At 42.8% G+C, this 27,369-nt stretch overlaps 1 long non-coding RNA gene across 1 annotated transcript; it reads left to right on the top strand.

Annotated features, from left to right (window-relative positions):
• The first annotated feature begins 24,962 nt into the window (after positions 1 to 24,962).
• LOC133823307 (uncharacterized) lies at positions 24,963 to 26,452 on the top strand. The gene is made up of 2 exons (XR_009888234.1): positions 24,963 to 25,363; positions 26,124 to 26,452. It is a non-coding gene; the product is annotated as an uncharacterized LOC133823307 (long non-coding RNA).
• Positions 26,453 to 27,369: the final 917 nt, after the last annotated feature.

Raw genomic sequence — 27,369 nt, forward strand, 5'->3', positions numbered from 1 at the left:
GGCTGGCACCCTCTTCAGCGGGAAGCCAGTCGTCAGGAACCAGTATTCCCGGAGGTCTGGAACCCTCGCGGTATGACAAGTGGGGCACATCACGTCCGGGTGCCTTTCTAGCCTGTAAAACCCCACCTTGTCTGAATGACCCCTCATAGGCTGAGACTTCAACCCGTAAAAGTACAGCACCTCCTCCGGGGTAGGAGCTTCTAGTCTCCGGGACTTGCAAAAGATGAACCACCCTGCTAAGAGCTTGTAGCTGGGAGGAATTAACTGGAAGGGGGCAATCCCCGCCTTCACACAGAAATTGGCGAAGTAACTCCTTAGGGGCAAGTGCGCCCCACACACTATGTGTGCCCAACTCCAGGCACCAAAGCCCTCGTGACTCTGGCTAGCTGACTCGCCCAGCACCGACAGACGGTGCCACATCAGACCTGGGATGTTCTTCAGGCCTGCCTCAGAGGAATACAGCTCCAGCATGCCATAATTCCTGAAAAGGTTCGGCTTTTGGTCCATCTCCCAGATGGAACTATTGGAGATTGGTGGGCTAGCCGCGACCACTTTCGCCTTTCCTTTCCCCTTTCCACCAGCGACAGGAGAGCCCTTCTCTTGGGCAGAATCAGCCTCCCCCACAGCAAGGAGTTGTTCCTTTGAGATGTTCATCACTGGACAAAAGAAAAGAAAGAAGAAAACACTCTAAGCAGTCAGCACCCTTGTCATACCCTAGTGGTATCAAAGGCGTCGGGGAGACCCTCCCCGAAAACTGCTTGGAGAGGCTCCCACCGAGCTTACCGAGGGGTTGGCACCATGCCACCCGAAGGGCAGCAAGGAACCAGACTCAGACCCCGAGCCTAAGCCCACCAAAAGAAGTGTTTTTCCAGAGAAAGACACCCTAAAGGCGTTCATGCTTATGCCCTAAAACAGCAAAACAAGGGACGACTTTCCAAACGCAAATCGCCAAAGCATGCAGAAAAGGCTACTTATCGACTCACAATCGATCACATGCCTACCAAAGCCCTATTCACGCATGCACATAAGCAATAATGGAAGAAACCTCTACTCTAACAACTACCAACAACCTAAGGTCTGAGAGGAAAGAGCAAAGTAGAAATACTTACTAATATTCGGGTAGTTGGAGGTTGAAGAAGTAACTGGATCACTGCACAGCACGATCGCGAGAAGTAAAAGCTGCAAAGACGAACGGCGATTCAAACCAGGAACTTCGGGGAATAAACCCACTGCCAAATCAAAAAGAAAAAGTTTCCAGATACTTACCAAAAGAAATGGCAAGTTCGGGGGAACGTAAGCTGGGAAGCCTGAGAGTTCGGAGGTTTGGAAATCTGAAAATCCTAAAGATGGAGAATCTGAAAGCGTAAAGAGGAAGAAAGGTCCTTTCCCTCATTTTTATAGCAGGGAAGAAGCCGTTTCGAATTCCTCAAGTGGACGGTCCCGATCTTCCCATTCCGTGTGCGTCAGATCCAACGGCTGGAGAGGAAGCGACGATCCTATTTATGACTCCTCGGATGGGAATAAAGTATTTATTTCCCATCATTACACCACCTCGGGCCCTGAGTACCATTAAAAACCGTCAAATCATTAGTCAGATGACTGACACACGCATCCTCAACCAGTCGCCTCACGCACACGTCTTGGTCGCAGAACCATTCCCAGAATGACACGTGGTCCTTGCCGCACTTGAGTACTTGATCTCAAACAGAAGAAATTCCCTTTCTTTTTCATACTAATACTCAGGCGGGAAAAAGGAACCCTTCCGGGAACACAGAAGGTGCCCCCTCGCCTAGTCTAAGAAACCGATTGTACAAGCTCCCGGATCTCTCAAAGCTCCGCGACCTTGGGGGGTAAATGTTATCCAGATTTCCGGATAGCGTTTAGATTGATGATCTCGGGGAAGCAGAATTATCGATGTCTTTCACGGTAGGTGACCAGAGCTCGCGGATGAACAGAAAGGCTTCGCCTCTCCCGTTTAGTGTCCGGATTACTCTTCCAAGCAAACACAATACGGAAACTCGTCAACTCTCCCGGACTCTCGAAGGGGTATCCTTCGGGGAAGCTCCTTCCAGGAGAAGCTCTTTGAGTGGTCTCCGCGGAAGCAGTTCCGTGCCTCGCACGGAACAAAGCCAAACGGTCGAGTCCTGGAGGAGGCATATTTGGAATGATATCCGCCTGACACAGGATCCCGCCTGACACGCCCATCAGGTCAAAGCCGCACACATCCCAGCACGCCTAAGGGTGCCTTTTCGCCTACTGTTCCGCTGACAACTTGGAAAAGACGGCTGACTTTGTGTGTTCCCCATACTTTCACGTAAATATACCCACATAGAGTCTTGTAGCCATGCTACTACAGTAATTGTATCCCTATTTATGGCTGGTGTAATTAAGACTCATGTACGTAGAGAAAAACCCTAATCCAAAACCCTAGCTATAAAGACCCCTTCATTTTACAAGAAGGGGGACGGACAAATGATATATAGCAAAAACTCTACTAAAACCTCTCTAGCTTCATCTTCTTCAAGAGAACCCGAGAGAAACATTGTGAGTGTGTGAAGTTCTTGTGCACCAGCCATCTTACTGTAACCTTTTCCAAGTATAATAACATCGACTCGTGGACTAGGGCTTGTTAACGCCTGAACCACGTAAAAACACTGTTTGTTTAGTTACATTTCAGCATTTCTACAGTTCTTATCTTTTTATTATTCTGTTAGTTATTCGTTTCCGAAAAACTCGGTAAACACACATATATGCCCTCAGCGGGCTAAAATTACCAATTTACCCCTATCCTACAAACGGGGTCCACATGCATATTTATTTCACCTAAACATGCATACTAACCACATATTCATTTAAATTCACATAAATTAATGCAATATAACAATTATTGCCCTCCAGGCACACTAATCAAGGCTCCAAGCCTTATTAGCAAATTTAGGTCGTTACAGATCCTGCAGCAACATCATCTGACACCTTCTGGATGTCCATCTGTATCTCAAACTTGTTCACGTGAGATACTGGGTCCCCATATCCATTGAAATTGGGTAGTACTAGCATCTTGAATTTGCTGGGGGTTTTCGCCACAGCTATTCTCTATATGAGCGGAGTACCTCTTCTCCGATCATACTCGATGTGGGATGTCCGGCTCCCTACCAGCTACTGGACAGCCTGGTTTAATGCATCGATCTGGGCTTGTACGACGTCTGGGATCACTGGGGAGATTGGTGCCGGAGGAGCGTACTCATCGTTCCTTTCGCGCCTGTCGTTGAGCACGTCCCTTAGGTCGTCATCTCTTTGCCTTTGCTTACTAGCGCCCAACCGATCGAAGATGTTATGTTGCATGGGTTTCCCCCCAGCATTCTAGCTCGCAGGCCAATTTTCTCTTAGTGGGGGATTCCTTTCTCCACCTCTTTCTCCTTCACCCCGACCAGCATTCCCCCTGCCAGAATCAGCTTCATTATAGTCATGGCTGTCTCTGAAATGCGACCAACTATGGCACGACCGACTGGTCGCACTGTTCCCTCCTCTAGCTGGCATCTCCTGAGCGTCAAGGGGAGGCCTGCGTTGGTCGGTGGTTCCTCGAGCATTATTATGCTGTGTGGGTCCCCTGACCGCAGAGCCTAATTCGGCGTGCTTTCTGTTAGTAGAAGGACGTTGCCCCCTGCTCGGTGGATTTGGTTCCTCAGCCGTTGGGCATCTAGGGCTTCAAGGAGGCTGCCCAGCCCTATTTTTCCTTTGACGCTGGGTATTATCTCGACCAGCACGAGAAGGTGGCTGCTGCTCAGGGTCTTGAAATGGGATATCTTGTTGAGCAGCAGGCAGTTGCTCTGGCCATTGAGGACTCGCTGGCTGAAGCGAAGGACTTGGGTTTGGGGCCTGTTGTGGTGGTACACTTGGTGACTGGTCCAATTGAGAAGTCAACGCAGCTTGCCCCCGGGCCAACTGAATGGCTGCTTCTACGGCGGCAGTGGCATCTCTCTGCCAGTGGTCCATGTCCGACTGTCGCTTTGATTCTTATTTATAGGCTCAAGAAAAGTACATGGGCTGATGGGCCTTAATTATCATTAAGATTCACATATCTAGGTAATAAAATAAATTACAATTAATACAAATATTACAAGATTTCACATCCAAAAGGAAGTAAATGAAAGTATGCGATCAGACTGGTCGCACCAAAGCGTGATACTTGATAAATCAATGACTTTCTGGTCGATGGTCGAACAGGATTCTCTCACTTAAAGTCGTCACATGCCCGTCATGTGTAGGTCAATCCTGCCACGTCATCAGGAGCCGTTTTTGGGTAAACACATTTTTTTTACTATGTAAAAAAAATTCAAATTAATTTTTTTTCTAGCTTTTTTTTACGATATTTTTTTGTCCGATCATTTTTTTTAATGTTTAGGTTAAGTAACTGGTTACTTGAATCAAATCTGGATGTTCCCATCAGGATAATATGTTACCCTCTTAGGGATAACCAGTTACTTATATTATGAGTAACCAGTTACCATCAAGATAACTTGTTACTGATAAGGTAACCAATTACCTTCCATAAAGGTACTATCAAGGTAACACTAGTGAATAATTAATTTATAATCATATTATAAATTTGAGCTCTATAACTATTCAGTTCCAGAATTAACCCTTAAGCAAACCAATATGCGATCTATTAAGAAAGCTTGGATTCCAAATCTTGTAAGAACATGTTCCCAACCATCCATGCCATTGAATCTCTAAAACAAAAGTCATTAGCCTGATATATAAACACATTAACAAGTGAATTAAAAGACCCAATAGACATGAATAAGAGTTCATGACTACTCAGGATTTAGACTAATCTACATATGATCATCATGTTGATATGAATTAAATATTTATGGCAAATGGTAAGTTTATACAGAAATTAATTCATATCAATCCTATCATATATTAACTATATAAAGTACATTCACTAAGATGTCTATCCACATCAGTAATCCAGATCTAAATCACATGCATTCAATGAATGTTTAGCAAGTCGTACTAGCAACCATTTATTAAAAATTCATTACTTTGACATGTTTCTTACAATTTTATTCATTATTTATGATCTTAATCCTCTCGTACTCATACAAGATCATACTCTCATTAATGAATATTTATATTTATATTAATTATTCAAACAATAATTCATACATTCAATTATAAGAAAAATGCATTTTTATTAACTTTAAGAATAAAATGTCTTTACATATACTTTCAGGGCATAAACCCAAACTAGCTCCTCCACCAAGAGTGAAAATTAAACCAGACATCAACTTACAACTATCTCTATGTAGTTGAAAATCAAAATGAGTATATCTAGTGGGATTCAAGTCGCCTTTTGAATAAACAAGCATATAATCTCTCATTCTCCAAAGATACTTGAGAATGTGTTCTACCGCAATCCAATGTTCTAAACCAAGATATGAATGATAACAACTGACAATTCATACTACGTAACAGATGTCTGGTCTTATACACAACATGGTATGCATTAGACTTCCGACTGCTTAAGCATATGGATACATTCTCATATCCTCTTCTTCCTAAGGTGTCTTAGGACATTGCTCCTTGGAAAGAAAAATTCCATGTCTGGTCGGTAATTGACCTTTCTTGAAAATTTTCCATAAAGAATCTCTCTAGTACCTTATCAATATAAGATGCATGAGAAAGTGTCAAGAGCTTTTTCTTCCTATCCCTTAGGATTTGGATTCCTAGAACCTAGGTTGATTTCCCCAAATCTTTTATGTGGAATTTCTCAGCTAACCATCTATTTACACTCAATAATGTTTCTACATCATTACCAATGAGTAGAATATCATCGACGTAAAGAACTAAGAAACCCACTACCTTATCTTTGATGTATTTATATACACATGCTTCATCAACATTTTGTTCAAAGTCATATGTTTTAATAATCTCATAAAAGGTACGATTCCAAGATCTGGAAGCTTGTTTTAGTCCAAAATTTATTTAAGCGATTTGTATATTTTCTGATCTTGCCCATTTTTCACAAACTCTTCTGGTTGTACCATGTAGATACTTTCATCAAGTTAAGAAAGACTAACTTGACATCCATTTTCCATATCTCATAGTCAAGACAGTGGCTATGGATAAAAGAATGTGTATGGATTTTAGCATGACAGCGGGAGAGAATGTCTCTTCATAATCGACACGTTCCCTTTGGGCATAGCCTTTGGCTACTAGACTAATTTGACGTCCAAACTTCGGATCCTCATCCATCCTGGTATCTACTAGTCTTAAGTAAGCGTTCCTTAAAGGGAAAAATAGGGGGTGAGCTTACAAAGCCCAGTGGGGAAAAGACCAAAGCCTCTCTTTTTACCATTAAAAATCATGCATGGTTAATCTTTAAAACAAAAATATACAATCATCGTATAAAACAAACACAGACAACCAATAAATGATCATGTATGCAACAAACGCCCTCCAAGTACATATAACTCATCCTGCCAATCCCCTAGCTAATCTATCATCATAGGCTCCAACTTCCTGGTTCGGTATGTCTGTTTGACCACACCCTAGTGTATGTATCAGAAACAAAAACCATGTACAAGTTCTTGGTCCTTACACCTACAAGTGCAACAAATCGCCACCTGAACTACCCCATATGATGCCACATAAACTAGGTGCGTATAAGTAATATGTACAAGCATGTTCAACAAGGTTCTCATTCATTCAACCAAAGCAGGAAAAACAATTACAATAGCATATTCCCTCTTTATTTTTAAAAATTTGGACAACTTAACGACCCCCGTTTTGTAAACCCAAAATCAGTTCCTACATAATATATATATATATATATAAATATTAGGCACATCATTGAAGTAACGTACCCCTCAAAACAATCCAGTTCAAACCACATGTTCACTTTATAATTCTGCAAACATTTTATAACCCAAAATATTGGAATACAGCTAAAGTAATTTAGTTATTAAAACATAGGCTCAAAAGAGTTGTTACAATTCCCTACCTCTAGATACGATCCTTCGATAAATCTCCGAGACACTCCTAGCTTAACAATGATCCTAGTGTAATTATTCCAATTAAAATATCACGTTTTTCCTATGTGCATCAAAGGAGCAAACAATTATCATAATTGCATTCCTTATTCAAAATCGTGTCCAACGACATATAATATGTCTATATTTAAAATTTCAAATTCCGAAAGCCTCACCAAGTCGGAAATAGTAGCCATTGGTGGCTGCAATGAGTGGTGTACCAGAAACGTCGACGAATATATGCATGACATATGTCAGAATGATCCTCTTGACGAGTAGATCGCGATTATACAACCCATTAGTCTGAAAAACCATCTATGTCGCTGAAAAACACTTCCAAAAAGGCGGAGATACCCAAAATATTGCCGAAGAAAAATAGCAAGATGATCATAATGATTAGTGGGTTTTGTTCCATTCTTCACGCTGCTTCCAACGGTACCAACCATTCGTCAAGGGGTGGCCGGAGTTAGCCGGAAAACTCGTCCAAAGTTTGAATGGTGAAACTTTGATTGGCTATTCCAGGTAGAAGGTGGTGAGTGAGGCGACGACGCTTGGTGGCTGCTAAGCATTTATGGGTGGCACGTGGTGGCCAGAAGTCTTCATCCATGGTGGTGGCAGTGGCTGCGTTTAAGAGAGTTTAAGAGAAGGAAATGAAGAAAAAATAAAGAAGAAGAGGAGAGAGGAAAGATGCTCAGGTTGATGGGAGGTTTAAAGAATAGGAGAAGTGAAAATGGGGTTTGACCAAAAGTGGGTCCCACCACTTTATTTTGAAAAATGAAATTTTCATATGAAATAATAGTGGGAATTGTTAGTGGGTTTTACAAAAGTAACCACCTCTTGTCTCTGGAGCATAGCCAATAAAAAAACACACTTTAGACCTTGCGTCTAGGTTACCAAACTTAGGTCTAAGAACATGAGTTGGACACCCCCAATTACAAAAATGGCACAAACAAGGTTTGGAGCCATTTCATACATTTCATAACTCTAAAGGTGTCTTTCTTATTGTCTTAGATGAGACTACATTCAAAATGTAAGTCGTTGTTTGAAGTGCTTAACCCTAGAATGTGAGTGGAAGTGATGAGTAGCTTAACATAAAGTTGACCATATCCAATAAGGTATTGTTTCTTCTTTTTGAAACACCATTTTTTGTGGTGTTCCTGACACTGTGAGTTGGGATGGAATGCCATGCACAAGCAAGACATTCTTGAATTCTAAATCCAAGTATTCTCCACCTTGATTTGATCGAAGTGTCTTTAGATATTTACCTAGTTGCTTTTCAGCTTCAGCTTTGAAGTCTTTCAACTTACAAAAAGATTTAGCTTTCTTTAGCATTAAGGTAAGTATAATTGTATCTTGAGTAATCATCAATGAAGGTAACGAAATACTTATACCCACCTTTAGCTTGCATATTGATTGGTCCACAAACATCACTATGTACAAGCTCTAGTGGTTCTTTGGCTCTGTTGCCTTTCGCTAAGAAGGCCTTTTAGTCATTTTACCCTTTAAATATGATTCACAAACCAGAAAAGTTCCAACTTCTAGTTCCCTTAAAGGACCATCCTTTGTTAATTGGTTTATTTTGTCTATATTAATATGCCAAAAATACGTGTCATTATTTTGTAACTTTTTAGATTAGCTACTTTAAATAACTCATAATTATTTAATGTTTGTTCAATTGGTCTAATCATATACAAAGTTCGTTAGAAACTTTGTGTGACAAATATTGAAAACATTCTCTGAAATAATAATCATATTATTGTTAGGGTTGGTGCACTAAAAACATGTGAAAAGACATTTTTGTTAATTTAAATAAACAATTTTACTATATTTTATTATTGAAATTATTATTTGAATAATTTATATATATATGATCTTATATGCATACGAGAGAATTAAGATCATATATAATGAATAAAATAGTTAGCAACATATTAAAGTACATAATCTTTAATCAATGGTTGCAAGTACGATTTACTAAGCATATGGTTGGATGCAAGTAATCTAGATTCGGATTACTGATGTGGATAGACATCTTGGTACACGTAATTTATATAATTATGATTATATATGACAGGACCGATGTGAATTAATTTATTTATAAACTTACCATTTGCCATAACGATTTAATTCATATTTTAAAAGATGATCATTTGTAGATTAGTCTAAATCATGAGTTGTCATGAACTCATGTTCATGTTTATTGGATTTTTTTTATTTATTCGTTAATCTCTCTTAATATAATGAGGCTAGAGACTTTTGTTTTAGAGATTCAATAACTTGAATGACTGGGAACATGATTTTACAATATTGGAATCCATGCTTTTCTAACCGATCGAATAATTGTTCATTTATGGGTTAATTACGGGATTGAGTAGTTATTGAGCTCAAATCTATAATATGATTATAAATAAATTATTCACTAATGAATTAAGAGTACTTAAGGAACAAGAGGTAATTAGAATGGTAAAATGGTAATTCTTAACCAGCTCTAATTAGCGAATCATTATATTGAGGACATAGTACATATATTGATTATATTAATGGACAATAAGATATTACTCTGTAAATATAATTCTATAATTACTAAGAGTGCAATTTCATATATTATAGTGGTGTAATAATGGAATTAATAAATAAGATTATTTAATTAGTACTCTGGTTTATTGGAGTTTAATTAGTATTATAGGTCCATGGTCTTCGAGTCTCCTCTGTCCTACATTATCAAGGGTAAATATGTCACATGCTAGATTAATGGAGAAAATGATTAAATTGCAAATGAATTAATTTTTTGGGGCTAATGATAACTATGTGATAATTATATACAATTAATTAATTATTTGACTAATTAGTTTTTATTTAAAAAAAAACCGTATATTAGTTTAAATTAATATTAATCAGTGTTTGGATTAATATTAAAGAGAGTTAAATATTATCTTAGTATAAGATAATTATTCAAGATAAGTTTAATTTTGAATTAGCTGATGTTTAATTTTGAAATAATATTTATATTATTTTGGAATTAATATATTGTTTTAAATTCAATTAAACAAACAAATAAAAAAAAATTAGGGACACAATAAGTGGTACACGCCACTCACTGCGCTTGCACAGTGAGTGGCGCCACACTCAGTGCCATGTGTCCCTGGGATTTGAATTTTGAATTTCAAATATTATTTGTGTTATTTGATTATTTAATTATTATTTTAATTTGATTAAATTAAATTAAATAATTAAAATAAAGATAGATCAATTATGAATTTATTAAATTAAAAGAAAATAAAAATATTTTATTATCTTTATATGTTTATACTATCTTCTTAAGGAAGATGAATCAAACGTATCAGTTAGATAAGTCGATAGAAAATTTTCTAAGCTTGAAAAATTTCTAGAACTCTCTAAAGCCTTCTCTCTTCTCCAAACTCTCTAGATCTCGTGTGTTGAGAGCATCTAGGCAACCTAAAATAATCAAACCAGTGAATCTTACGTGCCCACACACGTCCTTGCGTGTTTGAGGAACGACTTGGAAGACTGCAGTGTGAGTCTTTGCTGGTTGGGAAGATCGTTTGACTATACAAAAAGATTCAAGGACTTTTAATAGGCTACAAGAGGTATTCTTCTTCTCTTTTTGTGTGTAGATTTAATGTATAGATATATTTATTGATCCTGACTCGGTATTAATAATTTTTAAAATCACCATCCCCTTTCGTGGCGTCCCTGATTTTATTCAAATTAATACCAATAATTGGTACTAGAGCAGTCTACATATATGTATAAATTAAATGATGTGTGGGTTTCTTGCATTTTTTATATGTATGTGTTGACGCGGTTCTTCGCCAACAAGTAATTAAGAAAAGGAGAGAAAGGGATTAGTGCTTAAAGTTGAACCGAAACAGATATATGATCTTAGGAAAATGAAATGGCTACTCAAGGCACGTTTTTTAAGTGGTTCGAAGGTTAAAATCCTTCTACTCCACTAGTCAATATTATTGCTATATTCTGGGTATACGATTACAGGGTATTTTTTTACAAGAGAGAATCCAACCCTTTTTAACTGCCAGGGTCTCCATATTTATAGGAGAAGGCACCTAGGAGTTGGTAAGAAGGTCATCCCGTGACCTTCTTACCTATCATATCAACTCTGTGACATTCATGATTAATTCCTAAACCTGACACATAAGTGTGGTCAAATCAATTGGTAAGGAGATAATGGGCCGCACGGCCCAACCCAATCGTGGGTGTCTGAATACGCACGTTCCTGCTGCGTGTCCGAGAAGTCAGGGATATATTAGACACGTGATGTCTGATATATGCACGTTTACCTTGCGTGGCTGACTTTATAAAGGGTCAGAGCCTTCACCCCCAGCTCGTACTACGGGTTGGATGCTTAACTCGACCTTCGGTCTTCAGAGCCCGGACTCTGTCATTAAGCAACCAAAGGTGACTCCTTAGAATACCTCGAGCTAAGGAGGTATGATCTTACAACCCAGCTCCGGTTGCGGGGGCGTCCACAAGATGACCATGACTAGGCCTGCAGCTCAGCTCGCTAATCAGCTCGTGGGAAAAACAGGGCGTACATCTGCCCCCCAAGCCCCTGCTCGTGGTACGCCACGCCGTGTAAGACCACAGTAGGGGCTTTTAGGCTTCCCCATGAACTCTTCATATTCCCCCTCTTACGCAGGCGCCTGATACATGGAACATCATGGTTGGTGACGGTACGTCTTACGAGAATCGCATTTAATGGCCTAGCCTATGCCCAGCCGTCGTTTCGTATTTCGAGTGGAGGGCCTCGGATCCCTCACCAGAGCCATCCAACGGCCCTCTACACATGACCCTTCACGTATATAAAAAAGGGGTGGCCACCCTACGCATGGGCCACCCTTTTGTTTGAAATTTTTCCGAATTTCTCTTCTTCTTCCCTCTTCATTTCAGACGAAAAAACCCTCTTCTCTGTGACTACTATACTCAGCGTTCAAGAGGCTCAGACGCGAGGATTTCTTCAAAGCTTTGGAAGCCGATACTCCGACGAAGCTTTCACCCAAGCAATACTTTCATCCACCTCCCAGTCAAACACTGTAAGTTTCCTGACCATGTGTGTTTTGAAAATATATTTCATTGTAGCTTAGGTAAATATTTTACTGTAGCCGCATGCATGGTTGTATTGGGTTTTTTGGATATGGAGGGTGAAAGCCCCTTTTTAGGCTAGGGTATCTTTGCTGTAGGAAATCGTTTAAGAGTATGGTTTACATGATGCTTTTTCTGGGGAAAATTTCTGGGTAGGAGCTTTGGAACTTTTGGGTGCAAAACCGAGTAGCTTAGGGAACACGCTTCACAGGCGGTTTTGCAATTTTTGCCTACTGAAACTTTCCCCCCAAGGCAAATTCTATCTTGACCCTCCTGACACACGAATTTCGAGTAATCGAGGATCTGTTGGGAGCACAGGCGCGTGTTCATCGAACCGCGTGGTCTCACTCTCCACGGGCTGGGCTTACCTCAGCTCGTGTAAAGAACAATTTGATTCTTCCCTATGCTTAGGTCACCTTTTCTGAAATCTTTTCTTTTGTTCGTTAGGCGACCAGATGGCACCGAAGAGGAACGCTCCAAAGAAGACAGTCGGCAGCTCGGCCTCTCAGCAGGACAAAGGAAAATCGGCGATGCCGGACTCTCCGATCCCCAGCTTTGGGCCAACAGTGGAGTAGGAGCTCGAGGTGGCTCCTGACGCGTTCTTTGAGGCAGAGAGGATCGTCTCAAAGATCACCGACCAGGCGAAGATCAACAAAATCTTCCTCTCCCACAACATCGCGCTAGGGAAGGCGTCTATAGTGGCCCGACCTCCCGCAGAGGGTGAGCGGAGCTGCACGCCACTCAACGAATCGGTCGCGGCCTGGAGCGACGAGCATTTTAAGGCGGGGGCCTTCCTGCCATTGGATCAGTATTTCGTTGACTTCCTGAATTATGTGAAGTTGGCCCCCTTCCAGCTCCCCCCCAACTCTTATCGGTTGTTGGCGGGGTTGAGATACTTATTTTTGAAGCACGAGTGGGAGGTCCCCACTCCTGCAGATATTTTGTATTTCTTCTGCCTCAAGGCCAGCCCGGATTAGCGGGGGCGAGGCGATGGGTTTTACTATCTAACCCGATTTCCCAACACGGCTGCGGTCATCGAGCTGCCCAACCACCCCAATTACTTTAAAGATCAATTCTTTATGTCGACGGGGTTCAGGAACTGCGAGCTCCATTACTTCAACCATCCTCGTAAGTGCTTTTTATCTTTAGCTCAGAAGTTAAGTTTCATACAATTCCTGTGTCCCTATCTGACTTAGATCAATCCTGCAGCTATCTTCGCGAGGACAGAGAAATCTGCGACCCTCGGGGGTCAATACGAGACACTGGCGGGCTTGCCCCCCAGTGAGAAGGACTACCGGGTGCTTGTGACGGACGAGACGATGGTGGCCTGTAAGCTGATTTTCCCAAATCAGACTTTGAATCTAAGGAGGCCTCGGGGGCTTCCCCCAGCTTGTACTTCTAGGCCGATCATCGTGGAGGAGGTCGCGATGGACGAGGACGAGGAGGACGAGACTCCACTTGTGAGGAACAGGAAGCGGGCGTTGGAGATCGCCCAGATAATAAACGAGGAGAGGACCCAGTCCGGAGCAGCCGCGGGTCCTTCTGGCCAAGGTAACCTTTATATGTTTAGGAACTTAGATAGGGCCATTGCCGACCCCCGGCTAGCTAGGTTCAACCCCAGACAGCTCGTCCATCGCCACAGAAGTGATCCGGATCTGGACACAACCCTGCTCCACTGCGTCGACCAGCTCGTGCTGGACTATCAAGATAGGTGACCTAGGGGTACTGTAGTCGTAGATAGCACCTCGTCCTTTAGGTCGATCCTATTCGAGGAGTATGGGACCAACCTTAGGTCCTGGCCATCCCTCAGGAGAGGTGCCGTGGCTCCGGGACTTAGGCAATATGTAGAAGAATCCAGCCCGGAACCGGATTCGGATCCAGGACCTGCTCTAGCTCGGGAAATAATCGACTTAGACTCTCCCGCAAAAACTCCGGAACCGATGGTTGTAACCATAGGTTCTTCTTCTAGCCCGGGGGGTAGGGCTTCCTTTAGTATGCGTGTACTTTAATTACTCTTTTTCCCCCTTTGTTTTTGTTTCTGTATGATTGCTAAATCTCGTACTAACCATGTTTTTGCTTTGACAGAAGAGATATCTCAGCCCGAAGAGAGCCTTCGAGGTGCGTTTGTCGGGGCCTCTGGGCCAAAGATGAAGAAGCCCCGGATCTTGAAGAAAACTGCCGGAACTCCCACTAAATCTCCTGCAAAGGAAAAGGAGCAGCCCCCTGCCGCTCAGGTTGCGGGAACTAATCCTCCTGCTGCTGGTGGGAGCAACATGCCCCCACCTCCTCCGCAAGCTCCTATCACCGCCCGGGACGCAGGAATGGAGGCCGGGGCTTCGGCAATTGTACCCCTCGAGGTACGCATCCCAGTCAACCCCCAGGACCTGGGGAAGATCCCAGAGGCCTTCCGGGGAACGGTGTATGAGTCGGCGAACTACGCCGTCAGCCACATATACAAGTTCACCGAGAAGGAGCTCTGGGCCATTGAGACAATGAGCCCGGTGGGCGTGATGGAGTCTTCAATGGGCATGACCCTAACGGTAAGCCGACTCACCCTTTTATGACTTTTTAGTATTACACTTTGCCCTATTTTTTCCTAAGGCAATTTATCTCTCATTTCTTGCAGGGCGTCGTTGCTCTTCACCGGAGTATCGCCAGGGCCAAAACTCAGCTCAAGGATATGAGGAACGAGCACCAGACCTCTCTGCAGGTGGCTAAGGATGCCTTGGTGACCTCACAGACCGAGTTGGAGAAGACCCGCTCAAAGGTTCAAGAGCTCGAGACCTCCCTCGCCACCTCGCGGACAGACCTAGATACCGCGAAGGTTGAGGCCAAGGCCGCCTTGGAGGTCGAGCAGGCAACTTCGGAAAAGGCCTTGGAAGACCTGTTCTATCATTGTTGGGCCTACAACCCGGATGTTGATTACTCCTTCCTGTCAGCGAGTCTTTGGGAGCGTCTGTTGGTGAAGTTCCAGGCTCGCCTCGATAAAGAAGCGCCCTCCGAGGCCGGGGAAGGCTCTGGCGCAGCTGAGCAAGGCGAGACGACGACTTCCAAAGGGCCACCTAGCAGAGCTTAGGGCTTTTCCTCTCTTGTGCCCTTCACTATTATATATTTTTTGTGTAACCTTTGCATGAGGTGCTTCCACCTCGAGACAATTTGGTTTTATGTTTTTAATTGATCCTCTTTCTTGTCCTTGTGCACTTTGGTTACAATTTTTTTTTTAGAAGCTTAGATCGCGTTAACCGTTATCCATATCTCGAGCTCTTTAGGAAGAACAACGATCAATAGGTCTAAATTAACTTCTAAGTTTCATGACCCGGTTATGACCAGGAACTTATTTTGAAAACTTAGTTCGTGTTAACTTTTATCCATATCTCGAGCTCTTTAGGAAGAACAACGATCAATAGATTTAAATTAACTTCTAAGTTTTATGACCCGGTTATGACTAGGAACTTATTTTGAAAACTTAGTTTGTGTTAACTTTTATCCATATCTCGAGCTCTTTAGGAAGAACAATGATCAATAGATTTAAATTAACTTCTAAGTTTTATGACCCGGTTATGACCAGGAACTTATTTTGAAAACTTAGTTCGTGTTAACTTTTATCCATATCTCGAGCTCTTTAGGAAGAACAACGATCAATAGATTTAAATTAACTTCTAAGTTTTATGACCTGGTTGTGACCAGGAACTTATTTTGAAAACTTAGTTCGTGTTAACTTTTATCCATATCTCGAGCTCTTTAGGAAGAACAACGATCAATAGATTTAAATTAACTTCTAAGTTTTATGACCCGGTTATGACCAGGAACTTATTTTGAAAACTTAGTTCGTGTTAACTTTTATCCATATCTCGAGCTCTTTAGGAAGAACAACGATCAATAGATTTAAATTAACTTCTAAGTTTTATGACCCGGTTATGACCAGGAACTTATTTTGAAAACTTAGTTCGTGTTAACTTTTATCCATATCTCGAGCTCTTTAGGAAGAACAACGATCAATATATTTAAATTAACTTCTAAGTTTTATGACTCGGTTGTGACCAGGAACTTATTTTGAAAACTTAGTTCGTGTTAACTTTTATCCATATCTCGAGCTCTTTAGGAAGAACAACGATCAATAGATTTAAATTAACTTCTAAGTTTTATGACCCGGTTAAAACCAGGATAGGACTTAGCTAGCGTTAATCTTTATCAATATCTCATGTTTTTTAAGAAAAACAGCGGTCAATCGATATGAATCAACTTCTAAATCATTAAGGAGACCTGGTTATATCCAGGTACCACATGCCCCCCAAGTAACTGGGAAAGGGTCTTTTGTGGTTACTTTAGGTTACTCTTGCAAACATACATAAAAACTTATTCTCATTAATACATAAAAAGTGGGCTTCCACGCCTTACAGGTGAATTATTGATAATATTTCTTTAAGTGGATGGCGTTCCAAGTGCGCGGGACCGCTCCTCCATCAAGTTGAGCTAACTTATAAGTTCCCTCCTTAATGACTTCGATGACCTGGTATGGTCCTTCCCAGTTTGGTCCCAAAACTCCATCTTTGGGATCTTTCCCGGCTAGGAAAACTCTCCTTAGGACCAAGTCGCAAATGCTAAAGGCGCGCTTTTTAACTTTGGTGTTGAAGTAGCGAGTGATCTTCTACTGATAATGGGCGAGCTGGAGTTGCGAATCCTCTCACCTTTCATCAACTAGATCGAGGGAATTGCACAGGAGCTCGTGGTTTCGAACTTGGTCGTAAGACTGGACTCTATGCGAAAGCACTTTAACTTCCACGGGGAGGACTGCCTCACTCCCAAAGGTTAGGGAAAAGGGAGTATGACCCGTAGGAGTCCGATGCGAGGTCCGGTATGCCCATAGGACCTGGGGGAGCTGTTCTGGCCAGACCCCCTTTGCTTCGTCTAATCTCTTCTTGAGGCTTGCCTTTAGGGTCTTGTTGACAGCTTCGACCTGGCCATTAGCCTGAGGATAGGCCATGGAGGAGAAACTTTTTACGATTCCGTATCTTTCACAAAACTCGGTGAACAGGTCGCTGTCGAACTGAGTGCCGTTGTCGGAAACGATCTTCTTAGGCAGGCCGAACCGGCAGATAATGCTCTTAACCACGAAGTCAAGCACTTTTTTGGACGTTATTGTTGCCAAAGGTTCTGCCTCAGCCCACTTAGTGAAGTAGTCGATGGCTACCACGGCGTAACGGATCCCGCCTTTTCCAGTGGGGAGGGCGCCAACCAAGTCTATCCCCCAAACGGCAAACGGCCATGGGGACGAGATCATCTTCAGCTCGACTGGAGGAGCTCGGGCAACTGCAGAGAACCGCTGGCACTTTTCACACTTCTTCACGTACGAGATCGAGTCTTTGGACAGAGTTGGCCAGTAATATCCTTGCCTCAGGACCTTTAAGGCAAAGCTTTGCCCCCCAGTGTGGTCTCCGCAAAATCCTTCGTGCACTTCCTGCAGGATGGACTTTGCTTCGCCTGGAAGAACACACCGGAGGAGAGGTAGGGAGTGCCCACGTCGGTACAACATCCCATCGACTACCGTATATCTAGGAGCTTGGTATAGGACTCGCCGTGCATCGTTACGCCCTTCAGGTAGCTTGCCCTTGACGAGGTATTCAAGGATGGGGGTCATCCAAGTCGGCCTGGCATCGATCATCTCGACCTCCGTCCTGACATCTTCTACGCTTGGATTCTCCAGGAATTCGACTGGTACTAGCCCCAAGGTCTCCGTTTCCCCAGAGGTGGCGAGCTTGGCAAGAGCGTTTGCGTTAGTGTTCTGCTCCCGAGGTATCTGTTCGATCGAGCCTCGCTCAAACGCGGACAGCTCAACTTTTACCTTTGCCAGATAGGCGGCCATCTTGGGTCCCCGTGCTTGATATTCGCCCAGAACCTGGTTTACCACGAGCTGGGAGTCACTGAAGCATTGGACGGAGCTTGCCTTTAACTCCTGGGCTATCCTCAGTCCTGCCAGCAAAGCTTCGTATTCGGCCTCGTTGTTGGAGGCTTTGAATCCGAATCTTAGTGCTGAGTGGAATCTATGTCCCTCAGGGGATATCAGAATGATTCCAGCTGCGGAGCCGTTCTCGTTGGATGAACCATCCACAAAGATTCTCCACGAAGCTAGGGGCGAGTTGTTTTGGGGTGAGTTTTCTGCGAGGTCCTCCTGGAATCCCGTGCATTCTGCCATGAAATCGGCCAGGGCCTGAATTTTTATGGAAGTTCGCGGAGTGTACAGAATCTCGAACTGACTAAGCTCAATGGCCCACTTTAACAAACGTACCGATGCTTCAGGTTTTTGCAAAACCTGCCTTAAAGGTTGATCGGTCATGACGTGAATCGAGTGGGACTGGAAGTACGACCTGAGCTTTCGAGAGGCCGTGATGAGGCATAATGCCAATTTCTCCATCAACGGGTATCGGGACTCAGCTCCAAGAAGTCTTTTGCTAATGTAGTAGACCGACTTCTGAATTTGGTCCTCTTCTCGAACCAGAACGGCACTTGCTGCGTCCTCAGTGACTGCCATGTAGAGAAAAAGAGGCTCTCCTGCTTTGGGCTTGGACAGTACGGGCGGCTCGGCCAGATGTGCCTTCAGGTCGAGGAATGCGCTTTCGCTTTCTACTGTCCATTCAAACTTCTTGTTTCCTCAGAGAAGGTTGTAGAATGGCAAACACTTATCGGTGGACTTGGAAATAAATCGGTTGAGGGCTGCCACTCTTCCGGTCAGGCCTTGGACATCTTTTCGCGACCTGGGCGAAGGAAGTTCGAGTAGTGATCTGATCTTGTCAGGGTTTGCCTCGATTCCTCGGGTATTGACTATGAACCCCAGGAACTTCCCTGACGCGACTTCGAAAGTGCATTTCTGCGGGTTTAGCCTCATGCCATATTCCCGTAGTATCTTGGTCTGCAAACATCCTATTTACTAGCCTTTGGTAGGTAGCTCTGGCGTTCTTCAGACCGAATGGCATGACCTTGTAACAATAGACGTTAGTCGGGGTCATGAAGCTGGTGTGCTTCTGGTCCGCCGGATTCATCGCGATCTGATTGTAGCCCGAGTACGCGTCCATAAAGGACATAAGCTCGTGCCCCGCCGTGGCATCCACCAACTGGTCGATTCTGGGCAATGGGAAGCAGTCCTTGGGGCAGGCTTTATTCAGGTCAGAGAAATCGATGCAGGTCCGCCATTTCCCGTTAGGCTTCGAGACCAGCACGGGGTTGGCGACCCATATTGGAAACTTGGCTTCACGGATAAAGCCGCATTTCTTGAGTCGGGCTACCTCTTCCTCTAGGGCTTCAGCTCGAGTTGTTCCTAAACGTCTTTGCTTCTGGGACTTGGCAGGAACGCTTTTATCTAGATGAAGTGTATGCATGATGACAGTGGGGCTGATTCCCACCATGTCCTCGTGGGACCAGGCAAACACGTCCAGGTTGTCTTGCAGAAACTTGGTCAGCTCCGCCTTCCTCTTGCTACAAAGGGTTTTCCCGAGCCTGACCATTCGTGATGGATTCTGCGGATCAAGGTTCACTTCCTCGAGCTCCTCAATCGCCTGGAGTTCGGATCTGTCCTCGCCTATTCGGGGGTCAATGTCCTCACTTAAATCGACATTTTCCCCCTCGGCGCTTTGAGGTTTTTCAATCTCAGGATCCGTCGAGGGTTCCCGAGATTCCTCTTCACCTTGGATGGCCATTGCCAGCTGCCCGGGTTTAGACTTTCCCTTCATGGAAATGCTGTAGCATTCCCTGGCAGCGAGCTGATCACCATGGATAGTGCAGATTCCCGTCGAAGTAGGAAATTTCATCGCGAGGTGGCGAATGGACGTGACGGCCTCGAAGGCTATGAGCGTAGGTCGCCCCAAAATGGCGTTGTAGGCAGCGGAGCAGTCAATGACCACGAACTCGAGGAGCTTGGAGACTGTCCGAGATCCTTCGCCTAGGGTGATCACCAGCTCGATCGTCCCTATCGCTGCTGAACCTTCTCCCGAAAAACCATACAACATCATGGAGGTCGCCTTCAGCTTGGCGACAGTCAAACCTATCTTCTCTATGGTGGATCGGAATAGGAGGTTCATCGAACTCCCGTTGTCTATCAGTATCTGCCTCACTCTCTGGTTGGCGAGCTGGACTGCTACGACCAGAGGGTCATTGTGAGGGAACTGGACATGGCCCGCATCTTCCGCTGTAAAAATGATTGGTTGCTTCTCCAATCGCTGCTGCTTTGGCAGGCGCTGCTTCGGAACGAACTCCACTCCGTTATGAGCCTTTAGTTCATTCACGTATCTCTTCTGGGAGCCTCTGCTCGTGCCGGCCATGTGTGGACCTCCAGAGATGGTGGATATCTCTCCTCCTACCACAGGAGGAGGAACATCCTGGTCTACTCGAGACCCGGGCTGACTGGCCGGGATTTCCGGAGTAGGTTGACTTGCTGGGACCCTGTTCCGTGCGTATTGAGCCAAAGGGCCGACTCGAATGAGAGTCTCGATCTCATCTTTCAAATGCCTACAATCGTCGGTGTTGTGGCCGACATCGTTGTGAAAGCGGCAAAACTTGGAGGCGTCTCTCTTCCCCTTGTGGTGCTTTAATGGCTCTGGCCTTTTCTAAGGGACTTGAGCAGAGTTAGCTAGGAAGATATTCTCCCTAGACTGGGTGAGCTCGGTATAAGTCACGAAGACGGGCTTAAACTTGTCTATGGACTTATTCTTCTTTTGGCCGTGCTGGCTGCCCTCACCATTACCCTTTCTTTTGCCTCCACCGAGCTGGTTGTTCTGTGTGATGTTCTGGGTCGCTGCCACGACCTCCGTCCCCACTCCAGCGAGCTGTTTGGGGACCTGGCTGGTTCCCGCAGCTGAGGCTTCGACTTCCTCCAAGTTTATCCATTCTTGGGCCCTGTTAAGGAATTCATTAACCGAGCTGACTCCCTTCCTTTGTATATCCTTCCAGAGATCTCCTCCGATGAGGATTCCAGTTCTCATGGCCATGAGTTTGGAGCTATCATCTGCGTCTTTGGCCCGAGCAGCGATGTTCGCAAATCTGCTCAAGTAGGCCTTCAGAGTCTCACCGGGCTGCTGTCTTACGTTAGCCAGGGAGTCGGCCTGAACACGGGCGGCCTGGGAGGGTCGGAATGCCCTTTTGAAATCTGCTGAGAAAGTCTTCCAGGAGCTGATTGACTGTCTTTTACTTTGCTTGAACCACTGCCTGGCAGGTCGAGTCAGTGTGGAAGGGAAGATTAAACATCTCAGCTCGGGGCCAATGTTGTGGGCCATCATCAGGGTGTTGAACATCCCTAGATGGTCCGATGGGTCTCCGTCCCCATTGAACTTTGACAAGTGAGGCATACGGAAACTAGATGGGTACACCGTTGCTGCTATGCTGGGGGCGAAGAGTTCCATCTCGTCCCCTGAATCATATTCGTCTTTTTCTTTTTCTGATAGGAGCTTCCTCATCAGCTCCTCCATCTGGGTCAAGCGTTCGAGGGTTTGGTCTTGATGTCCTTGGTTATTCCGGGGCTGTTCAACAGCTCCGGATCCATTGTACATATTTGGTGGGTTATTGCCCCTCCTATCTTGAGATAGGTTATTTGGGACATTCCCCCCGTTACGTACTTCGGACAGAGCCCCCCTTGAGCGAGCTTGGCCATCTCCTCCTGCTTGTTCCCCTCTATGAGAGTTGAAGCGATCTCGCAGGTCGCCTCCCTGGGTGGTTTGATGACTTTGCGCCGAACTCAGATGCTGGCGCAGGTCTCCCCCAGAGAGATCACTCCGGCGACTGCCGGTCCAATGGCTCCTGCTAGATAGGCTTGTAGTCCGCCTCTGGTGCTGAGGATCTGGGCTTTCCCTCGGTGCCCTGCTACGCCGAGAAGGTCCTGCCGATGGCAGATTTCTCCTACTACTCCCATAGGCTGGGATGTCTCGGACGGGTCGAGGAGGAGACGAGTATCTGATTGGAGAAGGAGGATGCATGACTGGGGAGGCTATCCTAGTTCCGTCAAGACGGATCAAGTTTGGTTGGGGCCTTTCGGCCCTGCCAACCTGCTGGTCCCGCGCCTGGCAATCTGGACGAGGCGCAGGATGGTTGTTGGGAACGGGCTGATGTCGTGAGCCCGCTCCGGATCTCCTTCGAGAATTTCCTCGAGCTCTTCTGGGCGTCCTCGAGGATGGTTGGGAGCTAGGGGTTGTCGTCCTGACCGAACGGCTGTATTGTTGTTGTTCGGCTCTAGGCATTCCTCTGGAATCTGCCTCTCGATGGTGTGATGAAGGGATGGAGTTGGGCGTCAGAAGTCTGTCTGAGCGGCTATGCCTGGACCGATTATCTTGGCGAGACTTAGAAGCCTCACCTTGCCTCTCTCCGACGTTAGCGTCGGTTGTGAGAGGGGGTAGTCGGGCCAGCATATCCTTGATTTGTTGGCTAGCTGTTGCTAACTGGCTCCTCAGCTGAGCGTTCTCCATCTCCACCGCCGTGTAATAACACGGGTTTGGATTAGGCGGTCGAGGCGCCGAACTACCAGTATCATCTTGGCCCGCTGGATGTGTTCCGGGCCGCTGCTGGACTTCAGGACCTTGTTCGCCAGGGATGGCAGTATGATGAGCCTCCTGCCCATCATGTTGCTCTGCCTCATTACCGTGCCTGGATTGAGTTGTCACCATAGTTGGATGTTTGCAACAGCACTAATCGAATTTGCTCTTAATGAAAGCACCAAACTGTTGACGTGGTTCTTCGCCAACAGGTAATTAAGAAAAAGGAGAGAAAGGGATTAGTGCTTAAAGTTGAACCGAAACATATATATGATCTTGGGAAAATGAAATGGCTACTCAAGGCACGTTTTTTAAGTGGTTCGAAGGTTAAAATCCTTCTACTCTACTAGTCAATATTATTGCTATATTCTGGGTATACGATTACAGGGTATTTTTTTACAAGAGAGAATCCAACCCTTTTTAACTCCCAGGGTCTCCATATTTATAGGAGAAGGCACCTAGGAGTTGGTAAGAAGGTCATCCCGTGACCTTCTTACCTATCATATCAACTCTGTGACATTCATGATTAATTCCTAAACCTGACACATAAGTGTGGTCAAATCAATTGGTAAGGAGATAATGGGCCACACGGCCCAACCCAATTGTGGGTGTCTGAATACGCACGCTCCTGCTGCGTGTCGAGAAGTCAGGGATATATCAGACACGTGATATCTGATATATGCACGTTTACCTTGCGTGGCTGACTTTATAAAGGGTCAGAGCCTTCACCCCCAGCTCGTACCACGGGCTGGATGCTTGACTCGACCTTCGGTCTTCAGAGCCCGGACTCTGTCATTAAGCAACCAGAGGTGACTCCTTAGATTACCTCGAGCTAAGGAGGTATGATCTTACAACCCAGCTCCGGTTGCGGGGGCGTCCACAAGATGACCATGACTAGGCCTGCAGCTCAGCTCGCTAATCAGCCTGTGGGAAAAACAGGGCGTACAGTATGATTATATGTATATTGAATTGATGGTTTTGTTATATGAATGTGTGGTTGAATGATGGATCGTTAATTATATGGTATTATTGGGTTAGGAATTATTTTTAAAATTTTCTTTGATCTTGTGTAAGTTATTTATGGGGCATAGGAATTTTTGTAATTTATTTGAGAAATAGCATTGTAATTATTCTAGTCATAAGGAGAAAGAAAAATGAGAGGGACCCGAGCCATGCACCAAGTAAGCACACACCTCGAGCCCCACACTAGTGGGCCAAGCCCCACGCCAGTGCCCATGCGCTCCACGACTTGCGCCCCACGACCCTGCGTCCGATGGCCAGCACCCTCAGCCCCAGTGCACTAGCGGCCACCGCCTCATCCCATGCCCCTGCATGCCGGACCTTAGTGTGCACCTCCCAGCCAACGACCCTAAACCTGTGCACCAAGCGTTGGTGCACATGAAATCCCTACATTTAAGGAATTATCTATTATTTAATTAATCTTTAAATTATTTGAATTTGAAAAGTTATTTGTCTTATTTTATTTTTATTAGAAAAATAAAATATCTTTTAGTTTGTTAAGATTTTTTCTTAAGTTTAAATAATTATTTAAATTTGATTCTTTTAATTATTTAAATTCAACTAAATTAAAAAGATAAACAAATATTATTTAATTAAAAATAGTTTTTATTAAATAAATTAATCAGAAAATTAGTTTCTAGTTAATTATTGGGCCTAATAAATTCCTAAAGATTATGAAGATGAGCCTAAGAGAATGAGAAACATATTAGAGTTTTTGTAATCGACTGAAGCCCACTTTGTAATTTTAAATTCTATTTTTTCAATACCCAATCACTACTACAAAAACTGGCTTATAGGACACTTTCTAGGGCACTTTCCTAAATGTGAGCCCTTAAAACAACTCATAGACTTTTTAAGACACTCAGTGAGAGTCCTTAAAAAATAGTTTTTAGGACACGCAGTGCAGGCCCTAATTACTGATGTGGATCCTAAAAGAATATAAAGAAATTTGAGTTAGTGAGGACTTTTAAGGACACACTTTGAGTGTCCTAAACGAGTATTGATGACACTCAAAGTGGGCCCTAAATAAATAATAATAAATAAATGTATTCCTAAAAAATTATTAATTAATAATTTGGAACATAATTTAATAAAAATGTTTAATAATATAGAAAAAAGTATTAATTAATAATATATAATAAATTAACAATAAGTTATTTAAATAATTTAACCAACTTATTAATAATATTTAATATTAGCTATTAATAACTTATCTATATTTAAAAAAAAGGCTGATTTTTTTTTTTTTAAATTAAAAGCCTTAAAAATTTAACCTACTCTATCACTCTCTCTCTCTCTTTCTGTTCTCTTTCAGCCCTGCTATCTCTCTCTTTTCTCTCAGCCTCGACCAGAAACGCCTCCTCTCCACTCGACTCTCCCCTTCTTCTGTTTCGTCTTTGGTCCTGCATCCCCCGGATCCACTCGACTCTCCTCTTCTTCTCTCTCAGCAACAGTGCTCTTCCTTCCCTTAGCTTGTTGCGTCGGTTGCACCTTCTTTCGCGCCACACTCTCTCAGCTTCCAGATGGCTTAGCTCGGTTCAGACACTCTGCCGTGGGATGAGGCGGTGTCGTGGCCTCGTTTTGGGGATCGTTGGTAGATCTTCCTTGGTTCGATCTCTTGCTACTCGGAGCTTGGCTTTCAAGATGAGTGTGATTTATTTCGATGCTCCAGAGGTACAATTTTGCAATATTCTTGTTTAATCTTCCATAAATCAATTTCAATTTCATTATTAGTCTATTGTATCTGTAAATTTTACGATGAAAACTGATTGTGCTTGGTTTTGTCTAACTACAAATAAGCTTCATTTTCAGCATAGTTCAGTAGCCTAGATGTGTTTATATGAATGATGTATAATTTATATATGCAATGAGATGATAAAGAATGTGTTTCGTTCTTGTTTATGGAAAATGTTGCATAGAAATGAGAGAACAATTTATTTGTGTTTAATTTCATTCCAATCAATGATGCCCTAAGTTTGAATGTGTTGGACTTGAAGGTAAATGGCTTACAGATAATTTTACACATTTTTTCTATAAATTCAAGTTCAAGAGATAAGACATATGATATGAATATATATATATATATATATATATATTCATTTTGTGATTGTTTTGTATGTACTGAAAGTATAAAAGTTTCTAGGAGCACTCTGTCCTACTTTGCTCTCTGTAATAATTACAATAGTATTCGCATTCTATATAGTGTATTCTCTTCTTAGTTCTGATTTCTGGGCTCTTGTTTTTATACTATAAATATGAGTGTTATATTGGAAGATTTTTTCTTGTTTTATTTATGGTTTCCTTTCTGCATCGATTAGGCTTTGAATGTATGTATTTTAACTCTGTACTGGGTTTGGTTTTCCTAATTAATATTTTAAGAACTATTTGACCTTACTGTTCTTAAGCTTGCTTAACAAATTTAATTATTTTTCAGGTATTTATTGGGTTGTTTTCTTGTAATGCAAATAAGGTGTTAGTGAAAATACCTCAATGTACTAATATTGTTGTGGTGTTGTGGTGTCCACACCACGCCTCAATGTATTCATCTTTTTTATTTGCAAGGAAGCTAAGGATACATTTGTTTGGATTGATCATAATTTGGACTATATTGTTCATTAATTTAGGAAGATTTGTTTCTTTCTTGGTATTGATTAAATGTATAATAAATCTTGGATACTCATATGACATTTCATTGAGTATAAGTTTTGTAACTATCTCATTGAATTTATAAGTTTTGTTATTTTAATCTATAAGTTTTCAGATGTGTATATAAATGTTTCATTTAAATCATAATTTTTAATTTAAAATGAATATAAATTAATTTTTTTTTAAATTTAATATATAATTTTTAAGGGCACGTATTGTGTATCCGAAAAAAATTATTCTAGGGCACGTGAAGAGAGTCCTAAAAACTTTATTTAAAAGCACTCAACGAGATCTTTTAGGACATGCATTGCAAGCCCTAAAAACATTCTTTTAGGGCTCGCAATGTGTATCCTAAAAAGATTATTTTAGAACTCGCAACACAAGTCCTAAAAAACTTCACTTTTTAAGGTTCTCAAATAGAGGATTCGCGCCTCGATAGTCCTAAAAATCATTTTTTGTAGTAGTGAATAGCTAATCGATTCATCATTTATTGTTTATTTATTGTATTTATTTAAATAAATGTTAATTTTTATTTTATTGATAACATGATCATGCATTAGTCCATTATATGCCATACATGAAACCCTACACAATTTTAATTAATCATGCATCTCGTTTTGTAGAAACGTGATTATCTAGGATTGTGCTATATGTTTATGTGAATTGTTTTGGTGAAACCAATTGCATTTAAACTACTAAGTCTTAAATTAGTTACAACTTGGTAAAACACACCATAATAAATGAAATAGTTAATATAGGCCTTTTAGGTAACCAACTTGATTTAAAAAGTGTTTTAGTAAATTTTGATGAATGTAACGGGTAATTATTCTATATCACTTTAATTATAGAAACACGCTCTTTTATAAATGTTTGCTTTTATAATTAATTACATTCATAGGGTTATAAATGAACTAGTAATTAATTTGGAATTAATTGATTAGTTTAATAAACACATACATTCTAAAATAGTGAGCGGGAGAAGATTGCCATCTCAATGTGACCCATGGTCTCCATTATTAGTACAACACCGTGAA

The sequence above is a fragment of the Humulus lupulus genome, chromosome 3 (assembly GCF_963169125.1).
Source record: "Humulus lupulus chromosome 3, drHumLupu1.1, whole genome shotgun sequence".
In the NCBI taxonomy this organism is placed as follows: Eukaryota; Viridiplantae; Streptophyta; class Magnoliopsida; order Rosales; family Cannabaceae; genus Humulus; species Humulus lupulus.